Genomic DNA, 18725 nt, shown 5'->3' with positions numbered 1-18725 from the left:
TCTTGCGGCTCCGAGGAGCTTCCCCTTGCGACTCTCGCGAGGAGACGAGTCTGCGCAGCCGGGTGGCCGCCGCCTCCCGACCCTCCGCGCACTCCCCCCGGCGCCGGCGGCTCAGCCCAGCCCCATTCGGCCGGCCGAGGTGAGTGCACGGCCGCGGGGCGCCATCCGGGCTCGGTCTCGGGGCTGGGGAATGCATTGCTAGGAGGAGGGGGAAGTCCTCCGCGCCGTCCGCATCCCGACCTGCGTGGCGCCGCGCGCGAAGTTCTCCCGCTCTCCAGCCAGCCCGGGATGCGGGCCTCGGAACCCCCCGGGAAAGCCGGTCAGGGGTGGACAGAACCCAAGCTTGCCCTCCGCGACCCGGCCCCAGCTCCGCACCATCTGCCCGCAGGACTGCAGCAGTCTCTGTCGGCCAAGGCGAGTTGGATGTTGGATGTCCAGGAACGGCAAGGCTTCCGACCTGTGGCCCCTGCTCGTCCCCGCTGGGGGATATCTGGGTCCATAAAAGTTGAGCGTCAGTCTGAAGCCGCCCCTGGATCGGGCTCTCGGCCATGCTAGAGCGGAGGGAAGGGACAGAGTAAGGCTAATGACCCCCTCCACTCACCCCCTACCTAGCGTACTCGTGCTCTCGGCGGGACATTTTCCCAGTTAAGCTGGCTGCAGGTCCGGCCGGGGAGGGCGCGTGGGGGCTTGGGGCGGGCCGGGCCGGCGATGGAATCAGCACGCGTGAGGGTCCCCGGACTCTGCCGAGAACGCGAACGAGAGTGGAGGTGGAGTGGGCAGCCGGGCAGTGGCGGCGCTGAGGGTCAGGGAAGATTCCCAGCGCAAAGGGCGCCGAGTCCCGGGAGCCAACCCCACCGCCGGAAGAACTTTTCCCAACTCCCTGGGGAGGCCGGCAGCAGGGCTGGGAAGGCACCTCCTTGGGGGCTTCCTCTTCTCGGCCCCTCTCTGCTCCACGGCCGGCCCCAGCTTCCCGCTGCCCCCCACCCACTGCGAGACTGGGCGCAGGTCTCTGTCGGCCCGCGCCCCGGGTCAGCACCGCGGACAGCGCCTCGCGGCCGCCCTGGAAACTCAGAAGCCCGCCCACACCCACAGTCCACACGCACACTCACACCCATCCACGCGCACACACATATCTACAGACCACTGGAAAACAGTCCACACACATATTCGTAGTCCACTTGCGCAAGTACACACCCACCCACAATCTTCAGGCGCACACAATCCACACAGACCCACGGTTCACACGCACGTGGGCAGACAGATCTCACAAGCACACACGTTCGTGGACCTGGGCAGCATCTTCGCCCCCGCTCCGCACTCGAGGCTGCTGTCTCCGGACTCACTGACTAAGCCCCAGATTCCAGAGCCCACCACCTGGTGTTCCCACCGATGCCCAGTGACTCACAAAGCCAGTCAGGCTCCCAAGCACAGACACGCTCCCACCCCCAGCGCGCGCGCGCATGAACACACACACACACACACACACTGTCCTGCTCCTACGGGCGAAGCATGGGGATTTAGAGCAAACACCCCCTCCCCACTTCCTACTACACCTCCCAGGGGACAAGGGGATCTTCTGGAGGGAGGGAGGAGGCTGTGGCTCCGTGGAAGCTCTGGGCAGAAGCCCAGCCCGGACAGGTGCCTTACAGAATCTCCATTTTCAGCCCAGGGTCCATTTTGCTTGGCTTTTCTACCCCAATACTCACTCCTCTTCCTCTAACCTTAGTCCAGACACACAGATGTACAATCAGGGTCTGCATTCTTTGTTTGTACCCTCTGTTTCCCTGCTCTGTTCCCTCCCCCAGGTTTATTCTCTCTCTCACACACACACACACACGCACACACACACTCACCCTCTTTTTTTGGTCTTTCCAGTCATCCTTCCCCACTGCCTTCGCTTCTCTCCCCAACTTTCCTTAGGCTGGGTCTGACCCAGTCTTTGCTAGGATGTGGGCCCAGCTGACCCTTAGGGGGAGCTGACTCCATTCTCAGACTTGCCTTCTTCACTGCAGGTTCCATGTCCCCGTTTCTCTCTCTTTGGAAATCTGATGGCCCTCCACCATGGCCTCAGCAGCTTCTGTTCCCCTCCCCAGGAAGTTTTCCAGGGCCAGATGCCACAGAGCCGCAGTGATCTCTCCAAGGGGCTAAGAACTTTGGGTGAAGCATCCTGGAACCCCCCTGGAGATTTGGCTAGCCATGAGATCTGGTAGCCGTGACCTGGCTTGCCCTTTGACACCTCTCCTGTTGTTGTCCTTCAACTCCAGAAACTGGGTTGAAAGAAGAACAGTCCCAGCATGGTGTGGTGGATGGAGCACTGGACTGGAAGTGAGGGACCTGGATCCTAGTCCAAGCTTAACCACAGACTCCCAGTTTGCCCTTGGGCAAACTACTTCCCTTCTCTGAGCTTCAGGCTTCCCATCTGCTAAAGGACTGGCTGAGGTGACCTGTAGGGTCACTTTTTCGCCCTAATAATCTGGAACATTGATTCTCTAGTGAGTCTCTTGAGTGTGGGTGGGATTGAAAATTGTGATTCTAACAAGATTATCCTACCTTTCCCCTTCCTTAGAGCACCCACCACTAGTGAAGTCATCCTGTTCCCTGAGTGAGGGAAGTTTAGATGATTTCCTTAATAGGACCACAGATGTCAAGTAATTCTCCTGAGGTCATACTGCTGAAATGCAATCTTCACTGGGACAGGCATTACTTCTACTGTCTCTATATCCTCTGCATAAGCCACCGGTTCTGCTGGTAATGTATGGTGAATGAATGAGTAGATGAACAAATGAATGAATAGAAGATTTAAACCTGGATCTCCTGATCCCCAGGTCCTTGGATGGTTTAAGCCCCTTTCTCTGCTAGTATAGACCTACTTCCCTCATCTCCCCATCCTCCTCACCCCCTATTCCCCTAGTCATCAAAGGCGGAATTGTCTGAGTTAAAGTCCTTCCTCCCAAGTGGCAGACACTGGGCTGGTTGTAAATGGCCACAGAGAAGGGAACAGCTGAGAACAGCTTTAGAGGTCCTGCCCAGTGAGTAGGGGCTTTGCAATCAGCCTCATGTCCTTAGACCCAATCAAGTAGACTGCCCATGGGCAGTTGGTTGCTGGCCAGGCTCTGATGCCAAGAGGAAAGACAGCCATGACCACCATGTTGCCGAGCAGTCTCTTTTCATAGCCCCATGAGCTGGGGATGGCAAAAATAGCCTTCACAGATGAGCCAAGTGAGATGCTGAGCAAGGAGGTGGTGTCCCTAAGGGCCATCAGTCAGCTCACTGCCAGCAATAAAAGTAGGCACCCCAAAATGGTGGGGGTGGTAGCAGTGATGGTTGACAATAACAATACTATAGGTGTTGATAATGACGTTAGCATTGTTCAAATCGGGAGCTCAGTGATTAGCCTTTTTGGTTCCCTTCCCCCTCTTTGAAATTGTTTCCCCACCTGAACCCCTCTTATACTCCTCCCCACACCCAAATATGGAGAAACAGAGGGCTGGGACAGTGAGGCAGGGGTGTGGGATTGTCCGTCAGTCCTAGCCAAGGAAGAGGGCTTGTCGTTTGAAATCCTCTTCTTCTCTGCCTGCCCTCCCCCTACCCAAGCATGGTGTCTTGCCAAAGGAGCTGGGAGAGGTGTCAAAGTCTGTCAAAACACCCTTCCAAGCTAGATTCCAAAGCATCGAAGCCCAGGGAAAATAAATAAAGAGAGCAGTGTCGGCCCAAAATAGAAACATGCACCAACTCACAAATATGCATGTTTTCCAAAAGTCGCATTCACGGGCAGACAGTGCGGCTCACGCTGCAGCTGCCAACAAAGGCTGGAGGCATGGATGCTGCGGGACCAGTCCAGGGATGGCGGCAGAGCCTCCCCCAGTGAGCTTACTCTCTGCCTGGCGACTAGGAGACCAGACAGCCGCTCTCCACTCTGCACCAGCTGGAAGGTACACGGGCGGGAGGATTGCGAGGAATATGTGTCTGTGTGTTGTCAAAGCTCTTTGGAAACAGGCACCAGACATGGCTGATGGCCTCAGGTCCTCCGCCTTACGATGGGAGGCTGGTGATAAAATACCAACCAATCATAGCTGCCATGTGTTGAATACCTACTATGTGCCAGGTGCTAAGCATTTACGTGGACTGTCTCACTTAAGCCTTGCCACCATTTCATGGCACATGAATTGTTGTCCTCATTTAATGTATGGGAAAAGCAAAGTTCAGAGAAGTGAAGAGATTTGCCCAAGGTCACACAGCAAGAAGAGGCCAAGCTGGGATCAGATTTTGATCTGAATGAAGCAAAAACCCCCATTTTGCCCAGTACCCTGAATTGTTTTGGTTACTGTCATTCAATAAATGTTTTCTTATCGAGAAACCTGTTTATGTGATGGGTTTCAAAAGAATGTAAATTCCTTTGCCAGACAGGCCAGAGGTGAAGGGCAGTACCCTCACCTGCGTTTATCAGTCAGTGGCCTGGTCTGGGTACCCAAGGCTTCTGAGCCATGGCTGGGCTGGAGCTGAGTCCCTGTGAGAGTCTGGAATGGGACTCAAGCTGTGAAGCTTGGAGTGTGAAAGACAACTCTGTAAGAGGTCAAGGATATGAGAAGCCTCTGCAGATGGGGAAGTTACTCAGAGAGGGCAAGTGAGTTGCCCAGCATCACACAGCATGTTGGTAGCAGAGCCTGAGTCTCAGAATCCCAGGCCAGGTATCTTCCCAGGCAACTGGGCTGGCTTCCTTGGGTGCATGGGAATCATCCAAACCACGCCAGGGAAGGGGACCGAACTGATGCAGCCAGTAAACGCAACAACTCCCTTCCAAGTAGAGAGGTGAAATGCGGCTTGCTGTCATCTCTCCAGTCCTCTCCCCTGCACCCCCCTCTGACATCAGCCACATGCCAGGCTGTGTGCTAAATGCTTCCTGGACCTTAACTGATGTGATCCCCATAACCACTCGGGAGGGAGGTGCTCTGATTCCATTTCACAATGGAAGGGCCTGAGGCTAGAGAGGTCAAGTCACCCGCTCAAGGTCACACTGCTGGTGAGGAGGCAGGTGGAGCCCAGCAGAGCCCCTGCTGGCTGGTTCGCTCTGGGAGTGAGGAAGGCAAAGGTTTGGAACTAATGCCAAGGGGGTGGAGGAGCTGATGGGCAGCGGCAGGCTATTTATATTACACCTCCAGGCTGGTCATGCTTGCTGGCATGTGTACCAGCAGAGACTGTGTCTCTGCCAAAACCTGGAAGGAAAAACCCGGTGCAGCATCCTGGGGCCATCCCCTGAGGGCATTAGTGAAGTGTAAGGTCTGGGTATATTTCTCCCTGAACTCAGGGGAGAGAAGATGCTGGAGAGGATCTCATTGCCTGCAGAACTCCTGGCATGCTCTTGATCCTGGCAATTTACTTCCTTCCATCCGTTCCTCCCTCTGAGGGAACCAGATGGGGAATCTGCCAGTTTTGGAAAAGGCTGTCGGGTGGCAGGTTATGGTGTTTGTGTATACAGTGAGCTTAACCTGGGAACAAGGGGGTGGTAAGGACAATGGAAGGATTGGCTTGGATTTAGATTCTCGCAGGCACCATTTACAGGGTCTCTTCTTGGAACCACAGGGTGACGTCCTGGGAGATAGTGTCCAGGGACTTAAACCTCCTCTGCCAGGAAAGGCCTTCTCCATATCTCCCATCTCACAAGCATCTACCTGAGTAGTCCTACTGTGTGCCAGGTGTGGGCTTGTAGAAGTGTTAGGTTGGTGCAAAAGTAATTGTCATTTTTGCCACTGAAAGTAATGGCAAAACCCCTAATTCCTTTTGCACCAACCTAATGGAAAGGTCTCGGTCTCTGTCCCTGTCTCTGTCACTGTAGAGATCATCAGAGTCCCCATTCCCACCCCCCCCCCAGGACCTCTGGTCAAAGGAGCAGAGGTGATAGATGATTAATGCTGTCTCAGCCAGGCCCCCCCCCACCACAGTAGAAGAGGGACCCAGGTGTCCCCTGGGGCTGAGAGGGCATGATCCAGTCAAGTGGTCACTCCAGAGTCAGGAGGAAGGTTTCCTGTAAGTGTTGCCCCCAGTACAACTAGACCGTCCATGAACTTGATGTCTTGGTAGGAGGAGGGTGCAGTGGAGAAGGCTCACTCTGCCCAGCCATCTGCTCGGGGCGTCCAACACATACACTGGCACCTGGATGATGCATCCTTTGCCAAACCTTGTTAATAGAGGAGATATGAATGCTAGCTGGAAGCCACTCCTGTTGTGAAGGAGGATGTGGTGATCTTCTTGTCTCCAGGGAAGGCAGCTTCAACAGGGGTCAGGGTGGGGAAGGTTGTGGCAAATTGGTGTTCCTGGGAGGTTTGGGAAAAGTGTGTGTCCCCCACACCCTGCAACTGTGTTGACCTTTGCACTGTCCTGTGAGATCTCTCTGTTCTTCGTTGGGGAGCTCTGGAGGGTAATCACCCGATAATAATGATCATGATAATAACAGTCAACATATTTTGAATGTTTACTACCTGCTGGGCTCTGGGCTTAGAACTTTACAGATATGATCTCATTTCATCCTCATACTTGCTCAGCAAGGGGGATAGCACTGTTATCTCCATGTTAAGGATGAAAAATGTGAAGTGCAGAGAGACTAAGCAGTTTACTAATAAGCAGTGGAGACGGGACCCAGCTGCCGTGTGCAAAAGGACTGAGCCCCACACTCTGGCCTTTACCTTCTCTTGATTTGGGCCTTTGAGGATGAGTATGATTGAAGCCAAAGTACCTTGTGAGTCCTTCAGTAATCTCGGGAATTGTACATAGGGACTCAGGCTGTGTTCTGATGGATAGGGTGATGTGGGCTGACCATTTGCTTCTTGACTGCCAAGCCACCGGACAGATCACTTTTTGAATGTCCAGATGTGGGCAGCATCTGGCAGAGTGGCAGGACATTGCTGGCTTTCATCCAGATGTTTCCCCTTTTCCTTCCATATAGACGTAGCTGAGACTTGCACCCCTCTGGATGTGATCATGTGTGGGGACTCCCAGGTTGAAAAGTATTTGTTGGTTTTAAGGCATCATCTTGTGACTTCACAGGGGCAGGATGTTGGTTTTTGTTCCTCCTTGCAATCCAGGCCTGGGAGACATTAGAGAGGAATCAGGCTTTGGAAAAGTGTCAGCAGCCGGAAGAGAAAACCCCTCCTTCCCTTCTTTAGCCAGGGAAGCTGGGAAAAGGCTGGCTGAGAGTGTGCATTACAGGCTAGTAGCTGCTGTGGGTTCCCTCCGAGGGTTTCTGACTTTCCGACCTGGTGCTCCAGAGACTTCCAGCAGATGATCCCAGAGTAACAGAGCCAGAAATCTGCAGTGAACAGGGATATGTCAGCCAATTGCCATTCTTGGGCATTAATGAACATGCAAATAGATCTGGGGTGAAAAGGTTCATGGAGCCTTCGGGAGGAAAGGAGTTGAAGACGCCACTAAGTTAAGATTATGATGATGATTATTTTTTAAGCTAGGCTCTCTGTTATCCAGGCTGGAGTGCAGTGCTACAATCACAGCTCACTGCAGCCTCAAATGCCTGGGCTCAAGCAATCCTCCCCCGTCAGCCTCCTGAGTAATTGGGACTACAGGTGTGCATGACCATGCCCCGGATACGTTTTTTACTTTTAGTAGAGACAAGGTCTCCCTGTGTTGCCCAGGCTGGTCTTGAACTCCTGGACTCACGCCATCTGCCTGCCTTGGCCTCCCAAAATGCTAGGATCGCAGGTGTGAGCCACCACACCTGGCCAGATTATGATGATTTAACAGAAAGTCCTTATTTTATATCGCAAGCACCAACAAGTGAATGAAGTTAGAGCGAATGAGTGAATGAATTGGTAAATGTATGAATTGGGAGATGGGGCTGAGGGACATTGACAGTCAGTGCTTTGATTTGGCAGGGCCTGACCCCAAGTATGGACAAAGGGAAAGGTCCTTCTCTTGTCCTCATCCCCCCAATCTTGAAAGAATGTCCCCCACCCCAGGAAAAGCTGAGGAGCTGCCCTACTCGGCAGCAGAGTGCCCTGGGTCCATGGAGCCTGGGGAGGGCCAGGGGGAGCTTTGGCTCTGGATTGGAGAGAGTCCTGGACATCCTCCCTTCCTGAAGGGACATGGAGAACAGGCAGCTGAGCCCAGGTCTGGGGGAATGGGGCGGCTGCCACTGCTACCCCTGCTCAGAAGTTACTCTGGTGCTCAGCGAGTGCACTTGGAGGTGACTGCTTCTGGAAAAGGACGCTTCTGCCTTCCCTGCCACCACCTTGCCTGGGACAGCACTTGAATAGGAATCAATTTGCATCATTCCTGCTGTCACCAACCTAAAAGACTAAGTAGCTTAAGTAGCTTATTTCTCCCTCTGCAGACCTACTCTCAAAGCATTCCCAGGCTTCACCTCCTCCAGCTGCTTCACCCGTCCTGGAGTAATGGGGGCCCAGAACACCCTTGGCTCAGGTTGGGTAGAGAGACTGACTCCCTGAGCTTTGCCCTCTCACTACCTGCCCCACTCTCCTCCCATTCTGCAGGACCCTCTGGTCATGGGGTGCCTCTGGCTTCTGGCTGTGGCATGGACTGGAACCCAGGAGGCTGAAAGCTGCTGCTTCAGGACCCCAGGGAACCTACAATGGTTTTGACCTTCTCAACTGGTTACCCAGCCCTAAATTAGCCCATCTTCTGTCCTGTGTCACACTCCTGTGTCCTGGCCCTCTAGGGACTCCAAATGGTAGAACTGGGAGGTACCTGAAAGCTCAAGTCCAGCCCTTCCATTTGACAGAAGGGCAAACTGAGGCCCAGGAGAAGGAAAGGCTTGCCCAATTTCAAATAGGAGACAGGGCCCCATTATGGAAGAACTGGTGCATGGGTAGGGGCGTTCCCATTAGACTTTGGATAACACTCCACCATTGAGCAGGGTGGGGGCGTGAGGGAAACAGTCTGGGATTTTTTAGCCCAGGTAGCTTTGGTGGGTCTCTCCTGGCCTTTGGGGCTGGGAGCAGCAGTTCTTAGTTCCTGGGGCCCTGAGCCTCCCAAGCATTTTATGAGAAAGGCAGCAGAGTTGGAGGGGGGCAGTGCTTGAGGGGCCACTCTCCATCCCCAGCCCTCTGCCTCAGCGGCTGAGTACCAACCCCCGACTCCTGTCTCCGTAGGCAGCTGCATCATTGTGGAAGGGGTGCTGAGGCTGAGGCCAGTGTCAGACTCCCTCCACCCCAGAGCAAAGGCCTCTGTGCTAGCCCCAGGGGCTGAGGGGTACTGAGCCCATCTCCTGGATGGACACCTGCTCCCCACTATCCATGCCTGAGCTGTCACTCAGGAAGGGAACCAGGAAGCCTTCCCTGGAGCCACTGACCTGTGTGGGCACCGAAGGGGAGATTCCACCTGGGCACCCGTGATGGGGAACTTGAAGGTCAGTCCCTCATGTCTCCACCCTCCTCCCTTCCCTGGGAACCCACAGTCCAGCCAGCGCTGTACCTAACCTGTGACCAGAATGGCTGAGGGCAGATGCTGTGTGTGTGTGTGTGTGTGTGTGTGTGTGTGTGTGTACACACCCAAGTGGGAGTTGGGAGGACTGATTCTAGGACCCTGAGATTTTTAAACATGTAAGACTCAAATAAAATCTACGACAGTGAGAAGGGTACTGAGCTCATCAGAAATCAGGTTCAAATAAGTCCCTTCACTTCCGTAGCCTCAGTTTTCTTGTCTGCAAATTGGAAATAATTCCTAGGAGGAGAAAACCTATGTAAAATTTATCTGCAAACTGGAAGTTGCTGCATGGATGCAGCACGATTCAGTCCCACCACCACCCCTGCAATGAGAGGATTGAGGATAGGTAGAGAAAGGGCTCTGGCTCAGGAACACAAGGGTAGTCTCCACCATCTCCTCGCTGTGCCCCTTTCATCTGCTGCTGGTCTCCTCAGCCCTTCACAGGCCCAGGAAGCAGGGGATGGGGGAGCCCCAAGTTCTCAGAGGGAAAGATATTTGCTCTAAGATTCTCTCTTCCTTCCCAGGCAGTGAGGCTGTGAGTACAGCCCTCTCCCAGAGCTCCATCCCGAGCGCCTTATGGCGGCCCCTCAGCAGGTTTGAGCACATTTAGCTTCTGATGTATCCTCCAGCTTCGCTTTGGGTGCTGTGGGACAAAGAAGAGTTTTGCAACATCTCGGGACCCACAAATTGTGGTCTGGGTGTGCTGGGGCTGCTGGAGGGATTGCAGTCTCCCAAGCCTTCCCCAGGGCTAGGAACTGGCAGGTGACCACCTTGCTGTGTCCCAGCAAAGCTGATGGCACCCAGTACATGGCTATTGGCTATTCAGCTGTTCTTGCCACTTGGCCAGGCTTCTGTGCCTGCTCCCCTCCAAAGACAGCAGGACCCCTGCATGCTGCCCCCTCCAGTTACTCTGCAGAGAGGTGAAGGGAAGCCTCTCCCAGCATCCAGCTCCCCTTGCTCTGCCTCCCCCAACTGGGTGGTGACTAAGAATCAGAGGCAGAGGATTTAGAGAACGTCTCCTCCTGCTCTCTAAACAACCTATCCAGAGATGTTAAGTGGCTTGCTCTAGGTCACACCGCAGGCCAGTGGCCAGGCAGGTTCCAACCCCAAGTCCTTGGGGCCACTTCTGCTGTTCCAGGCACAGATCCCTTGCTTCTTCCACCTCCCTTGCCTCCAAGCTTGAACTTGCAGCAAGATCCCAAGATGAGATGCTGGGGGAATTGTTTTACATATTTGTTAATCACGTCTCAGAATGAAAAGGGCCCTGAGCTCATCAGCCAGGAAGAAATCCAATTTGGCTTTTATGGCCATAGTTATTGGTCATATATCGTTGGGATCTTTTTCTTTTTTATTAACCCAGCAGTTTAGGGGCTGGGGTGCTGGACTGGCTGCTGGGCCCAGAGGTTCCTCTGTAGTTGGCAACTGTGGTCTCCAGCCTCACACACCCAGGACTGGGGACTGAGGGTGGGAGAGATGTGGGGGGTGGGGGCAGTCTGGACGGGTTAGCCAAGGCCTGCAGTGAGGGTTTCCAAGAACCTGCTGACTCGTCAGGCCAGGGGCATCTGGGAACCTGGTCATATTTCATAGGTTCTGTAAGTGTTGCTGGGGTTTTTGTTTGTCTGTTTTTGTTTTCATTTTTTTTTCTTTTTTTGAGACGGAGTCTCACTCTGTTGCCCGGGCTGGAGTGCAGTGGTGCGATCTTGGCTTACTGCAAGCTCCACCTCCCGGGTTCACGCCATTCTCCTGCCTCAGCCTCCTCAGTAGTTGGGACTACAGGCCCCCGCCACCATACCCAGCTATTTTTTCTTTTCTTCTTCTTCTTCTTTTTTTTTTTTTTTTTTTTGTATTTTTAGTAGAGACAGGGTTTCACCGTGTTAGCCAGGATGGTCTCGATCTCTTGACCTCGTGATCCACCCGCCTCCGTCTCCCAAAGTGCTGAGATTACAGACATGAGCCACCGCGCCCGGCCTGTTTTCGCTTCTTTTTTGAGACAGAGTTTCGCTCTTGTTGCCCAAGCTGGAGTGCAATGGCGCAATCTTGGCTCACTACAACCTCTACCTCCCAGGTTCAAGCAATTCTCCTGCCTCAGCCTTCCAAGTAGCTGGGATTACAGGCGCCTGCCACCACGCCTGGCTAATTTTTTGTATTTTTAGTAGACACGAGGTTTTACCATGTTGGCCAGGCTGATCTCGAACTCCTGACCTCAGGTGATCTGCCCGCCTTGGCCCCACAAAGTGCTGGGATTACAGGCATGAGCCACTGTGCCTGGCCGTATTGCTGGTTTTATTAAGCTTTCATTGTCTTTTCCTCAGTGATGCCAAGGCTGCTTTATGGGCTCCAGGATCCAGCGCTGATGGGTCTTGGAGGTGAGGCCTGAGTTGTGCAGGCAGGAGCAGGAGGTGGCCCGAGAGGGTTAGTTGGTGGAATTCCTTTTGGCATCAGGGCACGGTGGCTAAAAGGATGGCATTTTAGCCTCCTCTGACATTGCCTCCAGAGGCTCCAATCCAGCCCAGCTCTACAAGCAGGCTTGTAGGGCAGGGGTTGGATCAGACGTGATATAAATAAATAAAACAGCTCCCATGTGCCAGACACACAGTAGTGCTCAGTGGATGGTAAACTCCCCACCCAGTCCCCTTGTAAGGGGCCTGGCAGACAGTAAGCCCTTGGACTTGTATTTCCTTTTACTGTCTGGCGTTACCAAGAAGAGCCGTTTGGCAGATCGGGGTGTGCTGTTTGTATCCCCCTGTCTGGCCAGCCCAAATGCCATCATTTCTTCCCTCCCCATGACTAGAGGAAAAGACAGCCTGAGGGGTGAGCCTCGGCTAGAGACACAACAGCCTGAGTCCATTTCCTGAACCTCCAGGGACACATGTGAGTCACAGTGGAGGGTGCGGGGAGGCCAAAGGCTGAATCCGTTGCTGGAGGGAGCCACTGGGAACAGGGGAGGATGACCAGGGTAGCAAGGGTTTTCCAAGAATCCTTCTGGACCCCCTGTATCAGAATCACCTGGGGAGGTGGTTTAAATACAGACTCCAGGTTGGGCACAGTGACTGATACCTACTGTAATTCCAACACTTTGGGAGAGTGGGGCAGAAAGATCGCTTGAGTTTGAGATCAGCCTGGGCAACCTAGCAAAACCCCATCTTTACAAAAAATTAACAACAGAAAACAAAAACAGCTAGGTGTGGTGGCATGTACCTGTAGTCTCAGCTACGTGGGAGGCTGAGGTGGGAGGACCACTTGGGTCTGGGAGGTCGAGGCTGCAGTGAACCGTGATAGTGTCAGTGCACTCCAGCCTGGGCAACAGAGTGAGACCCCATCTCAAAACAAACAAAACAAAACCCAGATTCCTGAGCCCCACCTCCTCAGAATCTGACCTTGTGTCACCCTAGAATTTGCACTTCAACAAGTATGCCTAGTGACTCTCACATTAAAGTCCAAGGATCTTTGGGGCAGAGAATAAAGGAGTCCGCTCCAGTTGACTTGTGGACCTGCCTGCAGCAGGGGCCAGACCTGGGCTCTGGCTGGCTAAGAAGTTAATAATCATACTAGCTGCCCTGGTTCAGCAGGGGAGCAGTATCGCCACCCCCATTTTACAGATTTCCCTCTTGGTGTTAGGGGGTCCAGTTCTGTCCCACTGAGCTCACTAGAGAGAGGACACAGAACAGGGAAAGTAATAGTGGCTGTTGTGCCCATGAACGTTGGATCCCTCTGATGTTGGCTCGGATGTTTCCTCGGTAATATATTGACCCAGGCAAAGCTTGTTTGCCTGATAAATACTGAGCCGTTGGGTTTACAAGTCAGTGCCCACAGTTTCCTCACCAGCTGTCAGCCCCGGGAGGCCAGTCATCCTTCATCCACTCCATCTGTGCAGCCGGACCTTCTCTGAGAAATGGGGGGCTTGGACAGGCTGGCCACAGAGCCCCCACTCGACACAATCTTTCTCTCTCTCTCTCTCTGTCACACACACACACACACACACACACACAATCATGTTTGGCCAAATATCTGGGCACCCCATAGCCCAGTCAGGTTGATACATAGAATTAACCATCACACCCATGACCCATTGAAGGGAAGGCCAAGCTTCTGAGGTGGGTGGGAGACTTCCTTTACATCATGCCCTGAGTTGCCGCCTACTGAAAGCAGAATTACTAGACCCCAAGTGATTTCCAGTCTTATGGGGATGGTGCAAGCTTGCTAATGCTAAAAGGCAATGGGTTTCTTCCACAAGTACTGACATCTCAGCTTTCAAAGAGCTCATAGGCTACCTGGTATGGCCCAAAGAGCCTGGGCTTTAGGATCAATAGACCTGAGGTTCAAACTCCAGTTCTGCCCCTTAGTAGCTGTGTGACCACCAGGGAGTCACTTAACCTCTCTGATTTTGATTTTGCTTCCGTAAAAAGTGGATGCTTATAATGCCTTCCCTAGCGTCCTTGCAGGGCTGATGTGAGGATGACAGAGGATGGATAAGGAGTACTGGGCACATGGTAGATGCAGAGTTAATTATTATGATGGTCTTAATGGGTGTCAGAGTTTCTTTATTGAACTAGCTGGGCTTTTGACTTCACTCCATGTGTGTGATTTTGCCCCAGTTTCACCACCACATCTCCAGTGCCTCTCCAGCCTCCTGGCCTAGGTGGAGTATCCAGGTCTCGGGGAAAGGTTTGGGATTCTGATGACTGGCACATAGCCGGGGCATCCAGAGAAAGAGGGATTCTCAGAAGATGGAGTATCAGGACTTAGGACAATGATGCCTGAGAGGCACCAAGGCCTTCTCTTTTCTTTCCTCCCTTCTCTGGAGCTGTTCAACTCAAAATAACTCATTTTGAGCCTCTGCCCAAATCTCTCCACCCAAGGGTAAGAGAATCAAAGACCTCAAGATGTTCAAGGACCAGAGCTAAACCAGGGAAGGCAAAACACCCTGAGCCAGGAAGAAAAAGCTGATTAGCTCCTAATTGCCGTTAAATTGTATATACATATACGTATTTTAAGTCAAATCTGCATGTCTAATGTGATTTTTTGATTACATTTTAATAGTCTGGCTGGCATGGGGGAATGGAGAAGGAAGGGTTCTGTCAACCTTTGCCAGAGCCGGGAAGTTATAAACAGGAACGCAGGGAGATTCTGGCATGGGTTCACATCCCTGGGAGCTCCACTTGCTCTGGAGAAGAGTGAGGCCTGGCAGGGGGCTGGGAGTGTTTTTGAGGCAACACCACCTCCCACAAAAGCCCCACTCTGTCCAAATGTGGAGGTCCGTCTGGCCTGTGACTTGAAGATTGGCTTTTCTCTTCAACTTCAAAAATTGCTCTCCCAGCTGGGCGTGGTGGCTCACGCCTGTAATCTCAACACTTTGGGAGGCCGAGGCGGGCAGATCACTTGAGATCAGGAGTTCGAGACCAGCCTGGCCAACATGGTGAAACCACATCTCTACTAAAAAATACAAAAATTAGCCAGGCGTGGTGGCACATGCCTGTAGTCCCAGCTACTCGAGAGGCTGAAAAAGGAGAATCGCTTGAACCTGGGAGGCGGAGGCTGCAGTGAGCTGAGATTGCACCACTGCACTCCAGCTTGGGCGACAGAGCAAGACTCTCTCTCAAAAAACAAAACAAAAACAAAAATAGCTCTCCTATTTTGGCACCTTGAGCCCACAAGCCGTCTCCCCCCAGGTCTGGTTGTTCCCTGGGGCTGCCAAAAACTGCCCCCAGAATCTGGGGATGGAGTAGAATGAAAACTTCATCCAGGAGTCCTGGTCCTGCCACTGATAAGATGACCTTGGGTCAGCCCCTTCTCCTTGACTTGACCTTGGGTAAGTCTCAGTTTCCCCATGTGTAAAATGAAGGCGTTAGACAAGGTATACTCTGAGGTCTCTTCTGGGTCCAGTGGGCCATTATCTACTTCCTGCACATTGAACGGTCCCTCCACACTCACTCACCCGTAGGGCATTTGCCAACTCCCCCTGTCCAAGGTCCTTCTGCTTTCTCACTGGGTTGTCTCCTGCTACAACCTACGCCAACTCTCCTTGGTTTCTCTCCTCGGAGGACAGAGCCCTCCTCCCCTGCCTATTATAGTAATTCCTCAAAGAGTTGAAGGCTGTTAGCAAAATCCCTTCCCCACACATACACACATATTCTATTTTTAAATAACATTTATTTCTGATTCTAAAAGTAAGGATGTACCTGATCATTGCGGAAAAGTTAGAAACAGACAAGCACAAAGGAGAAAATAAAAATCACCCATAACCCTCCCTAGCAGGTTCCTGCTATTAATGGGTTTTTAAATGCATATATATGTGGGTGTTTTTTTTTTTTTTTTTTTTTTTTTTTTTCTGTTAAAAACCTGGGATTTGACTGCAGATATGGCTTTGGGTTTCCACAAGCCTGGGCTTGAAAGTGGGTGAGTTCTTTCCTTTCGAGGCTCCCTAGGGCCTGTTGTTTCTTTTAAGCAGCTGCCCCAGTTGGCTTTCCCAAGAGGAGGACAATCGGTTTCGTGGATGTGTGTCTACCTTGATTCATGGGCCCCAGCGAGGCCCAGAGTTTAAATTTTGACTACCTCTGAGTGTGCCTGTATGTGTGTGACAGAGACAGAGACAGAGGCAGAGAGAAAGGGCATTGGTCACTGAGAAGGAGAACATTCCCAGGGCCCAGAAAGGCCTGATCACAGCCCCCACTCAACGCCACCTCACTCCACCCCCATGGCCACAGTCCTCCTAGTCCTACTCCGGGCTTTGAATCAATGACAGCTACCGCAGGAATCACCTTAGTTCCTTTCCATGGAGCAGCTGGAGCTCCTTGCTAAGGTAATCAATTCCCATCATTTGAGAAAGGAAAACAGATTTACAATTTGCTGCCCATCCTACCAGCTGTGGAGGGGCCTGCGGAGGGAGGTGCTGGCTGAGGCGCTGGTGTTCCACCCCTACCAGCCCGGCCTCAGTTTGGTGCGAGGGACTCTCAGATGGCTCCTGCCCTACTCGGGCTGCAAACTGGGAGGTGGGATGGCCTAGCTGTCTGGGGTTTCTTGGAGACTCCAGGGGTGGCACAGCTGGAGGACCTGGGCTTTTACCATCCCGCTTTGAGATCGGGGAGACAGGGCCCCAAGAGGGGTGGGACATACCCAGGGCCACCCAGAAAGCTGGTGGCTGGGCCAGGCCTGGCGACACGTGAGTTGACCACCAGTCTTGTGTGATTCCCTTGTGGCACTTTTCATTTTGGAGCGGACTGAGAAGGCAGGTACGGGGTGGGGAGGGTGTGTGGTAGACCAAGAATTCATCAAATCCACTTCCTGCTTTGTCCATTTCACACTCTTCCAGATCCTTCCCAACCTGGAGGAAGCTATATCCCCTGGCTATGCTTATGTGGCTTGGGGTCTGACTGCCCTTTCTGTCCAGGGGAAAGTTCTTTTTGAAAAAAAATTAATTTTTAAAAATTTTTTCCATAGGTTATTAGGGTACAGGTGGTACTTGGTTACGTAAGTTCTTTAGTGGTGATTTGTGAGATTTTGGTGCACCCATCACTGAAGCAGTATACACTGTACCCTATTTATAGTCTTTTATCCCTTGCCCCCCAACCCTTCCCAAGTCCCCAAAATCCATTGTATCATTCTTATGCATTTGTGTCCTCATAGCTTAGCTCCCACGTATCATTGAGAACATATGATGCTTGGTTTTCTATTTCTGAGTTATTTCACTTAGAATAATAGTCTCCAATCTCATCCAGGTCGCTATGAATGCTGTTAACTCATTTGTCCAGCGGAAAGTTCTATTGAATACCTAACCCAAGTTCATCAGACACTCCTTTTCCTTCTTTCTCTCCACAAATATCTGACTGCCCCCCTCCCCAAGGGTGTTTTAGGCCACGAGAAGCCAGCAGGGAATATGACAGCCAAGTAAGTCCCTGCTCCCTTAAAGCTCACATCTACCCGCCTGTGGGGCTCTCACTGGGAGGTGGAGTGGCTGGGCCCAATTTTCTGGTCACTTAAATCCAGCAAATGCTGTCTGTAGGGCATGGAGCCACACATACAGAACAAGGCTTCACTGCAATTGTTCCAGTTGCTATTGCTATGTAACAAAACATCCCAGAGTGCAGAGATGTATAACAACTATCGTGCATTCTGCAGGTCAGGACAGGAGAGAATGGCTGAGCTCTACTCTGTGGTATCTGGGCCTCGGCTGGAAAGACTTGAAGGTTAGAGGTTACTCAATGACCGGGGGCTGGAATTGTCTGCAGGAACGTCGCTCACATGCTCACATCACATGGTGGTTGATGCTGGCTGTCAACTTGGTTGTCAGCAGGAAGTCCTACGAGTGATCTCTCTGCAGGGGCTAGTTTGGACGTTCTGTTAGCACTGTGGCTGATCCCAAGGATGAGTGTCTGAAGAGAGCCAGGAGGAGGCTGCATCTTCCTTTATTTCCTAATGCCTGCGTTCCTTCCCCTTGAATCTGGGTGGGCTGGTGACTTTGGCAGCCTTGCCTGCTTGATGGGTGGAGTGTCAAAGTCACATCATGAGATAAGCATGTGAGATGGCAGATATTGTTTCAGCCATCTTTGGAAAACACAGCCCGCTACATGTATCTCTTAGGGGTTCCAGCCTTTGGAGGGAAGTAACGTATGAAAGAATAGTAGCTGTCATTTCCCAAGCACTTATACCTACCAGGCACTGTACTCAGTCTGTTGTGTACGCCATCTTTCTGACAATTTCTGTGGTGAGTACTGTTGTACCCATTCTGCAGATGGGGAGACTGAAGCTCAGCAAGGTTACACTGCCTGCCCTAAATCTTACAATTGGGATTTGCACCCAAGTCTGTCTGCCTCCAAAACCATAGGTCTTAACATGCTGCTACACTGCCTCTCCCTCCCTTCCCTGCAGTAATTTTTACCAGCAAAATCTAGTAAGGATGGCGAGAAGCTTAGACAGGAAGCTGCGGGAGGTTCAGATCTGGGAAGGCTTCTTGGAAGAGGTAACGCTTGAGCAAGGCCTTGCATAATGAATTCAATGTGGACCCCTAGGGGAAGGGGGTGGCATTCCTGGTGGAATAGCAATGGGATCAAGGGGCCTTCAGGTCACCCAGGGAGTGCTGCTGTGACCCAGAACCCTGGCCTTTGACCCCCTGCAACACCAACACACTGTACTGTACTCCCCACAAGGCAGGCTAAGGCACGGGCAGGATGGATGGATTTAGTTCCCAGAAAACTGCAAACACAGCCCCTCCCCTCTCCACCTTATTCCCATCAGCTTTCTTCTTCTGAGGCCAAGAATCAGGCAGAGGCTCCCAC

General features: G+C 52.4%; 1 protein-coding gene across 1 annotated transcript in view; it reads left to right on the top strand.

Moving 5' to 3' along the window:
• The first annotated feature begins 73 nt into the window (after nucleotides 1–73).
• The window catches only part of DISP3 (dispatched RND transporter family member 3), a 58657-nt gene continuing 40005 nt past the window's right edge, over nucleotides 74–18725 (top strand). The window contains exon 1 of the mRNA XM_010353518.2: nucleotides 74–139. The gene's annotated coding sequence lies outside the window, so the exon portion shown is untranslated. The remainder of the gene's footprint in view (nucleotides 140–18725) is intronic.

Source organism: Rhinopithecus roxellana, chromosome 12 (genome assembly GCF_007565055.1).
Source record: "Rhinopithecus roxellana isolate Shanxi Qingling chromosome 12, ASM756505v1, whole genome shotgun sequence".
In the NCBI taxonomy this organism is placed as follows: domain Eukaryota; kingdom Metazoa; phylum Chordata; class Mammalia; order Primates; family Cercopithecidae; genus Rhinopithecus; species Rhinopithecus roxellana.
This window is presented reverse-complemented; position numbering and strand designations above follow the sequence as displayed.